This window comes from Rhineura floridana, chromosome 13, assembly GCF_030035675.1.
Source record: "Rhineura floridana isolate rRhiFlo1 chromosome 13, rRhiFlo1.hap2, whole genome shotgun sequence".
NCBI classification, from domain to species: Eukaryota; Metazoa; Chordata; class Lepidosauria; order Squamata; family Rhineuridae; genus Rhineura; species Rhineura floridana.
This window is the reverse complement of record NC_084492.1, coordinates 35,939,107-35,951,538: the sequence shown is the minus strand read 5'-3', so window position 1 is coordinate 35,951,538 and position 12,432 is coordinate 35,939,107. Positions and strand designations below refer to the sequence as shown.

The 12,432-nt window shown below is 42.7% G+C and overlaps 1 pseudogene; it reads left to right on the top strand.

Annotated features, from left to right (window-relative positions):
• The first annotated feature begins 7,549 nt into the window (after positions 1-7,549).
• Positions 7,550-7,658, top strand: LOC133369451 (5S ribosomal RNA; annotated as a pseudogene).
• The last annotated feature ends 4,774 nt before the right edge of the window (positions 7,659-12,432 follow it).

The following is a 12,432-nucleotide window of genomic DNA, read 5'->3' as shown; positions in this document are numbered from 1 at the left end:
GTCCTCCGGAAATCTAAGTGGGGTGGTGAAGTTGGAGAATTACATATTTTTCTCCCAAATGCCAATGTACTCTTAAAATGCTACTATGGTCAGGAAGGACATAAAGGAAATGGCTGGACAAAGTCTACCCTTGAGACCATCACACATTTGCCTTGAAGGTTTGTTTTATTCATTTTAGTCATTATTGTCGGTTGTTGTTTCATCACTATAGGGAACAATGTACAGAGGGGAAGGTTTTATTTTTTAAAAAAAGGGGGAGCCCCGATACACTTACAGTCTACAGGGCCCCAGAAGAAATGGACAAGACGAGGGTCAGGGCATTTGTTCTGTAAGCAGCAAACTGGTCACTTTGTTGTCGGATTCCTGACAGGCAAGGATATCTTTTCTCAATTTAGAAGCCAAGCAACAAAGGGAGCAGGCTTTAGAAAATGACATGGCTGGTGGGGTGAGGAAGGAGTTTATTTGGATGTCACACACATCGCAAAGTTATTCCCCTTGCCCCTTGAACATCAGCAAGAAATCGAGCCCTTGTGGCAAATATATTTTCAACTGGACTCTTCTTTTCCTCTTTCCTCAGAGGAGGCCAATATGTCCTGACAATAGGCAAAAAATAAACCGCCGGATTCCTGCAAAGGAGGAGAAGGTGCAGTTTATTAGCAACCTTTATTTTTGTTTTTAAAAATGTGGGTCCTTGTTTTGCTTGAAGGGTTGTTCATTTCACTGACGTGCTACCGTCCTCAAAGCTCGCCTAGACCCTGATTTCAGATACCGACTCTGCGGAAGACAGAGAAACCTAATTTACTTTGCTTCCAAGCTACCGGTCAGAGTTCTCGATTGCAATTCGACCTGTAGGCAGTTCCCCAAGAAACGTGGTTTTGTTCCTTTCTTACTAGGTAAGGTGAATCAAAATTCTGATTTCCTTCTCTCACCCTACCTTCTAGGGTTTCTGATGAGAAGACATAACCACAGCTGCCTTGAACTGAAGAGTCAAGGCAGGCAGCCATTGATTTTAAATGGAATTTATTTCCAAGTAAGTATGCTTAGATTTAAGATGCAAATCTACATATACACGTATATTATGAATCAGCCGTGTATACACGCGCACACATACAGCTTATTTGAGGGGTGTACAGGATATATAAATGACTACACATCGATTGTGTCTGTTCGTCTCTTCATTTCTTGAAAAAGCTAAAGTACCAGCCGGATCCACAATCCAGTTCCGTCAAAATATTTGTTTTTAACCCAGTTAACATCCTTCCAGTCTTAAACTTGGTCCCTGACAGTAAAACCCATGGAAATCATTTTTGAGGATTCCTGCTGTACTTTTGATCTTGTGGTGTGAGTCTGTTTGGACGCAAATAGGTAGAAAAGAGGCTATAATGATAATGATAATAAAAATGATGATCATGCCAGTTAGCACTGGAGTTGAACGCTGGGAAAAGCTGACCTGTAACAGGATCCCTGTTGCAGGAGCACACTTTACCCTGGATAATCCCAGAGACTCTGTCTTGAAAAAAACAAGAAAGCTCCTATTCGTTTATTTATTTAAAACATTTCTGTTCCACCCTTCTACCCTACGACTGGGCACTCAGGGCGGCTCACGATAAAATCAAAATCATTTATTGTAGGAAATACATAAAGGAGGGGAATCCCTAGTTCTGGCTAACTAAGGTTGGAGATGGAAAAAGCTCGCTCTTTCACCTATGCAGGAGAGCAAAAAGAAAGATGTCTCCTCTCCCAAGGTGCCAGGAAGAAGAAAGGGAGGAGCAGGAAATGACGTCAGCAACCAGTATCAGTATAGCACCTGAAGGAAGGTCAGCACAGGTTAGATGAGAAGAACTTTCTAGGAAGAGGGAGGTTCCTCTCCATCTAATCGTCACCATCACCATAACTACACGATTATTTAAGTAAGGTGACGTCTCATATTTCAAACGTGAGGTGTGTAGTCCTCACTTCCCTTCCTCTCTTCAAGAAGAATCCAGAGAGAGGAAGCCCTAAGTGAACTAGAAAATAAATAAATCGATCACCAAACACCCTGAGGAAGAGAGCCACGCATCCTGATAGGAACTGACTTACGGAAGTTAAAGCGAGTGAATAAGGGAGGCTGCTACACGCATGTCGACTCAGAAGCAAGTTCCATTGATGTCAATGAGACTTACTCTTTGACCGAACCATTGCAGAAGAGAAGCGATCGCCCTGATAGGGATAGCCTAATGGAGATAAGGCTGCAATCCTATGCGCACTTGCGTGGGAGTAAGACCTACCGAATTATTCAGCAGGATTTCCTTCTGCATAGACATGCCTAGGAGTGCACTATAACAAAGTCTGTCATTTTATACACACGTCCTGTTAAGGGCGCAATCCTCTGCAGGTCTACTCAGAAGGAAGCCCCGCTGAGATCAAGTAGGGTTACTCCAAGTGCATGAGTTTGCAGCCTCAATAAATAATCCATATGCCTCGCTTTTCTGCTCATAAACCATGCTCAAAGCGGCTTCACACAGCATCAGAAATACTATTCGGAGAATTCCAGAAGGTCAGTTCATAAACAGGTTCTTTTTTCCAGAGCTTGGAAAAGTTACTTTTTTGAACTACAACTCCCATCAGCCCCAGCCAGCATGACCACTGGATTGGGCTGATGGGAGTTGTAGTTCAAAAAAGTAACTTTTGCGAGCTCTGCTTTTTTCTGGAAAAGATCCGGGCTGCCACGCACATGGAGAAGCATAGAATCGGTAAGGTCCACTCATTTTGTTGTTGCAAGAAACAGGCCACCTACCCACTGACCCCCATTTTAAACAAGCCGGCGTCCATAAGAGTGGCGGCTTTGTGGACATGAGCGTTACAGTCCCACTGACCCTTCCAGTGTTGACGACGTGTTTCCCCGCAACGCAACGCGTGTTCCTTCTTGGTATCTGGAAGGGAACCGATCTCTCCCCTCAGGCGGAAGCCGGTGGCATCGCCTCATCTAAGATCTCATAATCTAACGCGCTGCTAAGGTACAAATGAGTTAACCGGTCATTGCGTACAGAACGCAAGTCGGCTCAAAACCGCCTTAAAACCTTTCAAGCCTGCCGCTTCCCGAAGAGAGGTTTGTGCCGGCTGCCGAAGGCCGTTTAAGTGACTGTGAGACTTCTGTTGCTTGTTTTGCTCTGTACCGCGCCTGACACGCGAAATATCACTTAAGCAATTGGTTGGCTCTCATTTGCAGCTCTGTTCACAGATACCTGAGGATTTTTGCTGGGAGAGGGGGAGAGGCAGAGCAAGAGCTAAACCAATTTACAGGCAGCCCCGATTCTATGCTCGCTTACCCAGAAGTAAACTCCACTGAACTCAGTTGATGCCTGCTCCCCAAGCAGTGTGTGTTAACTTTGCTTCCATTTTCTTAGCGTCCTTGAACGCGATTGCGTTCAGGTCTACTCGAGAGTAAGGGCCATAGCTGAGTGGGAAAGCGCATGCTTTGCATGAAAAAGACCCCAGGTTCGATCCCTAGCATGTCCAGAAGCGGCTGGGAATGTCTCCTGTCTGAAAGGACGACTTTCTCTTTGCCGCTTCCCTCTGCCGTCACCCCCCCCCAAGATTCCAGGCTAAGCCTCGGGAGCTGGAACGAGATAAAGCCGTATCGGCCACACACACAGTTGGGGACAAGTTTTGAAGAAGTGTTTTGGATGAATTTCTCCCCCCTCTCCCCCCCTTCTCCAGCTCTCCCTTCTGTCGCAATCCGTCCCTCCCCCTCCTCGTCTCTGTCTTTGCCTTTGAATGGAAGAGAGATTTGGGATGCAGCCAACAACCCTGCAAAGCATTCCAGTTATGATAACCCCATAATCAGGGATATAAATACCTGGGGAGGGGGGGAGAAAGAGGAGGGAGAGAGGGGACAGACGGGAGGTTATCTTTTGGAACGGCGTTTCTCATTTCGCAAGAAAGAGGCTCCCCGCTGCCCCCACGGGCACCCCTCCCCCACCCCAGACCTACAGCAAACGGAGAAACGTTCGCGTGCACTGAACTCACGTGTCAGTGAAGAATGTCAAGGACAGCAATGAAAGGGGAAGGTGGGTTGGGGTATTAGCAGCATCCCCAAATCAGGGGGAAGAGATGGGGTCTTTTTTGTGACGGTGAGGAATAGGATCTCTCTCTCTCTCTCTCTCTCTCTCTCTCTCTCTCTCTCTCTCATTTGACCCTCGTATGAGCTCCTTGCTAAACTGTCCGGCATACAGAACCTCTGGGGTGCTCCGTTTTCACTCTCCAGGGGAACCCCATAAGCAAAGGGCTGCAGTCTCAGCTGGCGACTTACAAATGGGCGTCCCCATTGACTCCAATCGCTCTGTCGTCCTGATCTCGGTCTCTAGAATCCTCCTGCGTTTCCCCAGACGTTTCTTTCGGTTTAGGCTTCCCAGAGACAGTCATGTCTGGAAAGACATCCCCCATTTATCCCCCATGGATCCAGAAATGTGTATGTGTGTGTGTAGATATACTTTCTTTTTAAATCAGACTAACACTTCTGTTAGCGCATGACAGCTCAAGTTTTCCAGTGGCACAAAAACACAGGGAAAACACAGCATAGATCAAAAGTTTGCAAGAAGCAGACGACGTTTGATTTTGTCCGTTGGGCATGAATAGAGACAATGGTTTCCTGTCCTACCACAAGTGTTAACCAACTTAGCAATGCTAGGATGATGTTTCTTATCATCAGTTATGGGTTGTGGGTTACCACTGTGCTTCTTTTGCCTACATTTAAGCTTTAGTCTGTTGCTTTTATCTCTGTTCTTTTTTTGTATTGTATTGATTTGTCCCTGGATGCTGCATACCACCCTGAAAACTAATGTGATGAAAGTGTTGAACGATTCTGTTTTATCCCCGTGCAAATCCGCCAAAGTTTGAGTTGAGTTCCCAACATCTCCAACAAGCAATTGAATAGCTGAATTGTAACAGACTGTACTTTTTGCATTTCATGGCAATTTAGTTCCACTGTTTACATGCCTCCCTTCCTCACCCATGTTGGCCTATTGTGGATAACACTTCATATATTTGATGAAGTGGATGCTAGTCCATGAAAGTTACATCCTAATAAATGAATTAGTCTTTTGGGTGCCACAAGTTTTTTTTTTAAGATGAGGCTACACAGATAAAAACAGGCCCATGACAAACAAAACAGTTCTCCTGCTCTGCAGGGGCAAACAGAATTAAAACATGTAATACAAATATTAGATACAGATAAAAGCAATGGAGAGAGTATAACTTTACAGCTAAAAAAAAAAAGACCCTGCAAAATTAATGGCAATTTGTGATCATAGAGTTTTGATGCCTATACGGATTTATACTTATATTTAAGTTGCTTTCATAGTCACCTGAAAACCAACAAAAATATTGTACTCCCCACTGTGTTCTACAAAGGGGTGCGTGTTAGAGGAAGATCTGAGTTAAATATGGCAGATTCAGTTACTAATAAGGCTTAAAAGGTGTGCTTGGGGGAAATTACAGTGTAATAAAGTTCATCACAGGGGCAGCGGTGGGAATAGAGAAATAAGTACTTAGGGGAAAAGGAAGCGGTGATATACTTAATCAGACCAGAGGTCTATCTAGTTCAGGAATGTCTGCACTGACTGGCAGCAGCTTCCTTCATAGACATAAACTTAGGGGGTGTTGCAGGGCTGAAGCTACCCCACCAGATTCCCCTGGGGGAGCTCACACACCACCATCCCCACAGCCAGTGCTAGACTGCATTGACAGGCTTATATGATGGACTCAGAAACAACAGCAAAAGGACTCTCAGCAAAGCAAAGGACTCTCTGTTGTGTCATACTACAATTTCTGTTAGCTGTAAAACCAAAGTAAAAAGATTCTTTGGGGATTTGTTCCTGTTTGCCAGTATTTGTTTGTTTGTTTGTGTTGGAAGTGGGGCAAGAGCAACTCCTGTTTTGTTCTTTTGTTTATGTTCCAGAAGGGAGATAGAGCTAGGGTCCTCCAGATGGCTAGGCTTGTTTACCTTTACCTGTGATGCTCTGACTGACTTCCTTCTGTGGCTAGAGACTGTTACCTCTTTAGGGCAGCTTACCTGCCCCTCCTCCTTCTGCCCTTTCCACTCCTTTGTCCTCCTACTGTCCAGGAGAGAGGAGACATTCCTTTGTCTCTGCTCTCTTCAAGTCATGAGGCTAACCCCTACACCTGGGTGTTATGTCTCCAACTTACTTAGTTAGAACTAGATATGCCTTTCTATCTACTATGTATTTCTATAAATAAAGTAGTTTTTCTTATTTTACTAAGTCTCAAGTCTCAGTGATCCTAATGCAGGGTAAAAGTCTGCTTTCTTAGGCAAACGCACGCACACGCTGGCACACTCGCATTTCAACATCTGCTGTTACTCTGTTGCTGTGGTGTTGCTTTAAACTAAATTAAGCACACAAATACACACAGCGCAACAGTTTGTTTATTAAGAATTTATGCCCTGCATTAAAGGGCCTGTGGAAAGGGTAAGGGGGCAAATTCCCGGAGGCCCCAACCTCTGGAGGGCCTGGGGTCCTGGAGCATGGAAAAACCAACAACACTTTTCAAAATAATTTTTGGTGTATCCACAGAACAGAGGGTGGCTATAAAGTCTGTTGCTAAATCTCAGCATATCCAAGTCTTCTATAAGCACCACAGTTTATTAATACGATCCAGACCCCAGTTCACAGAACTACTAGGCTTCAGTTCAGTTTACAAAACTACTAAGCTCCAGTAGTAAGCAGCAGTTCAGTTCACTGAACAACTGGGCCGCAGTTCACATTTGCTCAACAAGGATTTCCTACAGTGTTCTTAAAGGAACAGTACACCAGAGTGGAAGATAAAAAGAAAACTAATATATGGGGATGTGTGTCACCTCTTCTTAGAGTTGTCATATTGCCTGGTTAGCCAGGTTTTATCCAGATTCTAGCCATGCTACCAAGTGCCTGCTTAGTCCATTAGGTAGCCCAGATTCCCAGCTTTCTTTTCTTTTCAAAAATGCAAGTCTCTAGCCCTTGAAGATCCAGAGACACAAAGCAAAAATGTGGAGGCAGTTTTCTCCCCATTTTGAGATAAATCAGCCTACTCCCACCTTCCATTGTTCTTAGCCAATGAGGGACACCAAAGGTGTCTTGGGAAAATAAAGAATTTTAGTCTGCCTGTCTGCGGCATATGCAGAATCTAGCAGTTTAGAAAACTGCACATGCTCACTTGATCAACATGTGCAGCTCCATAGAATTTCTGGCTGAGTCAGCAAGCAGAGGAGCCTTCATTTCAATTGCCTCTGTGTCTCAGGGTATGTGTCTTAAGTGCTGAAGCCAATGGGAGTGTCTGCCTGCCACCATGGAGAATGGAATAAAGGGGTTTGAATCCATCAAATGTTATCTCCCCTGAACAATACAAGACATAAAGGCAAACCTCTCTGTAGAAAAGGCTGTGGTACTAGCATTTGCTTTTTTTGGCCCTGTTAAGCACCACCCTGTTAAATGGTGCTTACTCCCAAGTTGCACTGGAATGCTGCCTCACTCACCCTGTCGCCCACCAGAGCTCTGTTCAGCAATTCAGAAAAGGCTACGGTCATACTACCCTGAACATGCCTGATCTCTTCAGCTAAGCAGGTTCAGGCCTGGTTAGTACTTGGATGGGAGACCACCTGGGAATACTGGGTGCTGTAGGCTTAGAGGAAGGCAATGGTAAATCACCTCTGAATACTGAAGGCATGTAACAACAAATACTGAAATCTTTGTTTCTATTTGTGTTACAATTTGTAGTGGTGTGTTCATTTCACATTTCTTAATTATTGGTACAGGCAACCTCTCAGACACAATCTTGCTTTTAATTGATGGTTTGCTGGCTTTTTGTTTTATACTGGATTTTTATACTGCTGCATTGACTTATTTTATGCTTGTTTCTATTTTGCATTTTTATTGTGTTTTTACATTGATGGTGTATTTTTATTATGTTTGTAAGCTGCCCTGAGCTCTGTTTTTCACAGTGGAAGGGCAGGATATAAATCCATTTAATAAATAAATATTTAATAGTGTTGGAAACTAGAGTCTAGGCATTTAAGGCTGAAAATGTAAGGTATTTTTTTTTAAAAAAATCCTTACATCGTCCCCTGGTTTTGGTGGTAATTACTAGGCACAAAAACAAAACAAATGGAAAATGCAACCTTTAATATGTTCAATTTGCATAATAAGCAAATAATTTGCATAATAAGCAAATTAGCCTGCTCAGATTTGTGGAACTGGAATATGGCAACCCTACCTCTTCTTCCTATTTGGTCTGTGAGTAGAACATGTTGGAGCATGTCTACATGTGTTTGGGCATTGTTTTAAGGTGAAATTAACATTATGGAGTACAAATAAAGTCTAGAGCACAGAAGAGGAAAGTGAGAAAAATATTATTAATAATAATAATTAGCCAGGTACATTTATTCAGACTGGACTTTGTTTCAAACACATTATGAGGTGATGAAGAGATAGTGAAAGCCAGCCATTGGATGCTCAAGCATTAGTATTCGAAGAAAACACTAATGAGGATTCTGCTAAAGTAGAAGAAAAGATATGTACTAGCACTGCTCAAGGTAAGGATAGATTGGTCTCATATCTCATTACTGAATACTTAATTGTGAATTAACTTGCTTGTACACTACCATACCAGAATATATTTGCATATTTTACTTCTCTCCTTTTTGTGAGTAAAACCAAATATAAAACAATTGTTTTTCAAACATCAAATTAATTTTAGTGTACAATCCTAGTGTACAGGACTTGCACAAAATTTAGGACCACCATGAATTTTCTGGACCTCCTTTGTAGGTCCTGTACTAAGTAAAAAATGTAACACTGTTTACACCATTGGAAACAGCATAAACATTAGCCTGAACTGGTATAAAGTACATGTCTCAAAATAATGTTGAATATATTAAAAAAAAATAGTAACACAAAAATTATAAAATTTTCAAGGGTTATTTTGAACAGCGTTCTTTCGAATAAGCATGTTAACTATTCCATTCTAATAAATGTTTTGCATTTATTTTCAGTCTTTCTCACCCTAAGTTAAATCTAAGCCGTGTAAAAGCATGTTGTAGGAAGGTTTAGGGAGGGGGACGGATCATGCATTGTGCCCCAGTCTGAGTGCCAGATCTCAGGGGCCCTGCTCACAAGGTGGCTTAGTCTGGCTCCACCCACTTTCTTTGAAGCAACAGACTGCAAGGCCTCAGTTGGGCCCAGCAGACTGCAAAGCTGTAAAGAAGACTGAACTAGGTAAGTCAAGAGCCTCCATAATATTAAATATAAATAAAAACTTTGACATATTTTACAGGGACAATAACCATTTTGTCACAGTTGGGGGGTGTCTCTCAGTCACCATAAAAACAATTAATAGTCTGTGGGACTTTAATGCCTGTTTTTATTATGGCATAAGCTTTTGTAGGCCAGAGCATATAATTTTTGAGTTTTAAATAACAGATTTTTAAAAATCATTTTTAAAATTATTTTTAGTCCTACTGGAGCCATTTTGAGATTGTTTTAAAGTTAAACTCTTGTCTTCCTGAGCTGAATGGCTTTAAGATCTGTCACTGAATGGCCAGGAAGTTGACTATTATTATAGGATTATAGGACTGGTTTGGATGATGTCTTTGGGCTCCCTTTCCAGTGTCTGATTTTGAATCTGTATAGATGGAGTTAGCAGAGAAACCTGATGAAATAGTCAAACCAGTTTCTTTCATAAGCTCATGGGTCCAGCCTGTTAAGTGCCCTATTAACATGTATGAGGATTTGGCTAAGAAAATATGTGTCACCATAGGAATGAGGGTAGCCCTCCCCTCCTCACTTGGCTGGGGCAGGAAGTCATCAGAGAGAGGCTTGCTGTCTGTGCTGAATATCAAGCTATGGCTTTGGAGACTCACCTAGAAACCTAATGGGGAAACAAGATATGTTAGATTGTTGGTGCTGGGAGCTCCTCAATCTTATGCTCAGGTTGTATATATGTGTAAATAAACCATATATCATAAATTCAGCACATTCTCCACTGACCTTCATTCCAAGGAAACCAAACCCTGGATAAATACAGGAGCCCCTGCAAGTCTTGCAATGCTCAGAGAGCAATGCTCAGAGATTGGTGTGTGTGCAACCCTATATATCCACTCTGCCTGATTCTTCACTCATGTATCTGAGTAGGCACTCACCTAAGAAAGTTTATGCCTTTAAAAAAGTAAATACAGTTGGTCTTTAAAGTTTTTTCTGATACTATGGACTAACACAGCGACCCTATTTTTATATGCAGTTTAGACCAGTCTTTCCCAACCAGTGGGCCACCAGATGTTGTTGGACCACAATTCCCATCTTTCCTGACCATTGGCAATGCTGGCCGAGGTTGATGGGAGTTGTGGTTCAACAACATCTGGTGGCCCACTAGTTGGGAAATGTTGGTTTAGACAAAAAGAAGCAGTGTCAAACTGCTTAAAAGAGTGGGTATGAGAGAGGGTTTTTGCCAGCTAACGTGCTTGTTCAGTTTGCCAGCTTGAGCCAACATGAGATAGCCTTAACTCTGATCTTAAACTGCCAGTTTATTTAATCAATGAATATACTAGGGTCTAGAGCAGCCTTTCCCAACCAGTGTGCCTCCAGATGTTGTTGGACCACAACTCCCATCAGCCTCAGCCAGCATTGCCAATGGTCAAGAAAGATGGGAATTGTGGTCCAACAACATCTGGAGGCACACTGGTTGGGAAAAGCTGGTCTAGAGAGGTTGCAACAGTGGTTCTTGTCCTGTAGAATCCCAATATTTTCCTATCAATTGTGTTCGGTCTACCATTCTCACCAATACATTTTTAGATTTGTTATTAGAAAGCGGAAAGCCTATTCTAAGGCTGATGCTTCCAGTGGTGAAAAAAGTATATCCACAACATCCAGTGGTGAAAAAAGTACACCTGCAACATCCTGCAGTGGAGACCCAGAGACGGGGCCACAAAGCATATTGTGACAGCTGTTGCTCAGCAGCAAATGACATGTCAAAGCCAAATATGTTTTACAAGTTGAACCTATTTTGACTTCCACAGCATAATGCACAGGACTGCAGTCATGCCCATAAACTTAATTATGATATTTTATTTGTAGTTTGTTTTGAATGTATGTATTTTTAAGGTGAGTTTTTTAAGCAGTGTGCTAGGAAAGCAAGACATAAAATCCTGGTAGCATGACTCTGGAATTTCTTTGGGGGCATGGCTATGGGGGGAATCATGATGCACTTCAGAATTGTTAGGAATTGCCCCCAATACATGCTTGTACTTATTTATAGGATACTTGGTTAAGAGTCTGAAGTGAAAAGAAGATTGCTAAAACTCTGAACTTTGTACATTGCTCAGAAATGGAGTTAGTGCACGGCAACTCTTTTGCACTCTGCACTGGCTCATAGACTACAACCATGCATTTACCAAATAAAGGCATCCATGATGCTACAATTAAGTCAATTTCATATTAAGTCATCCTTCTGAGTTGTTACGCATATGGAGAGTAACTCAGCGGTCTGAGCTGTGAGTGCCAGCGTGTGTATTTACCTAAGAAGCAGGCTTTTACCTTGCATTTAAATCACTGACACTTAAGATTTAGTAAAATAAGAAAAAGCTACTTTATTTATAGAAATACATAGTAGACAGGAAAGGCATACCTAGTTCTAACTAACTACATAAATTGGAGGTCCAATGCCCAGACTTGGGTATTGCCCTCATGGTTTAAGAGTGAGAACAAAGACAGAGATGTCTCCTCTCTCCTCAGCAGTCAAAGAAGAAGACAAAGGAAGGGGGGGAGGTCAGCTTCCTTGCGCCTATCAGTTTACAACAGAAGGAACTTAGGTAGAGAAGAGCACAGGTGAAGGTAGGCAAGCCTAGCCAACTGGAGGACCCTAATGTTATCTTCCTTCTTGAATGCAAAATCAAGAACCCAAACAGAAGTTGCTCTTGCTACACCTCCAGCATGAATGAAGAAAAAACATGACTCCTTCAATTGAATGGCCAGGAAGATTAAAACGTTCCCCTGCACGCTTTTCTGTGCTACCTTTCTCAAGGTCAGATTTGCGTCCATTTAATCTGTTGCGTAGAGACTGACCAGTTTGTCCTTTGGACATGCATGCACACTTGCAGTTCTTAAAGTGAGCATCTGAAAAGTGAATTTCAAATACAGGACACTGTGGGAGACCACTGAGTTATCACACCCATCTTTTCCTAGGTTGGGCCCAACCCCAAGCCCCCCAAATGTGAAAGTCTATGGCTTGGCTTCTCCAGGTTTTCAGACAGGGTTCTTTTACAGCCCTACCTGAAGATGCCAGGGATAGAACCTGGGATCTTCTGCATGCAAGGCAGACGCTCTACCATTGACCTGAGGCCTACTCTGAAACATTGTGTGCTGAAAGTGAGGTAGGCAGGACAAGAAATGTATTCTTGACTGCAGA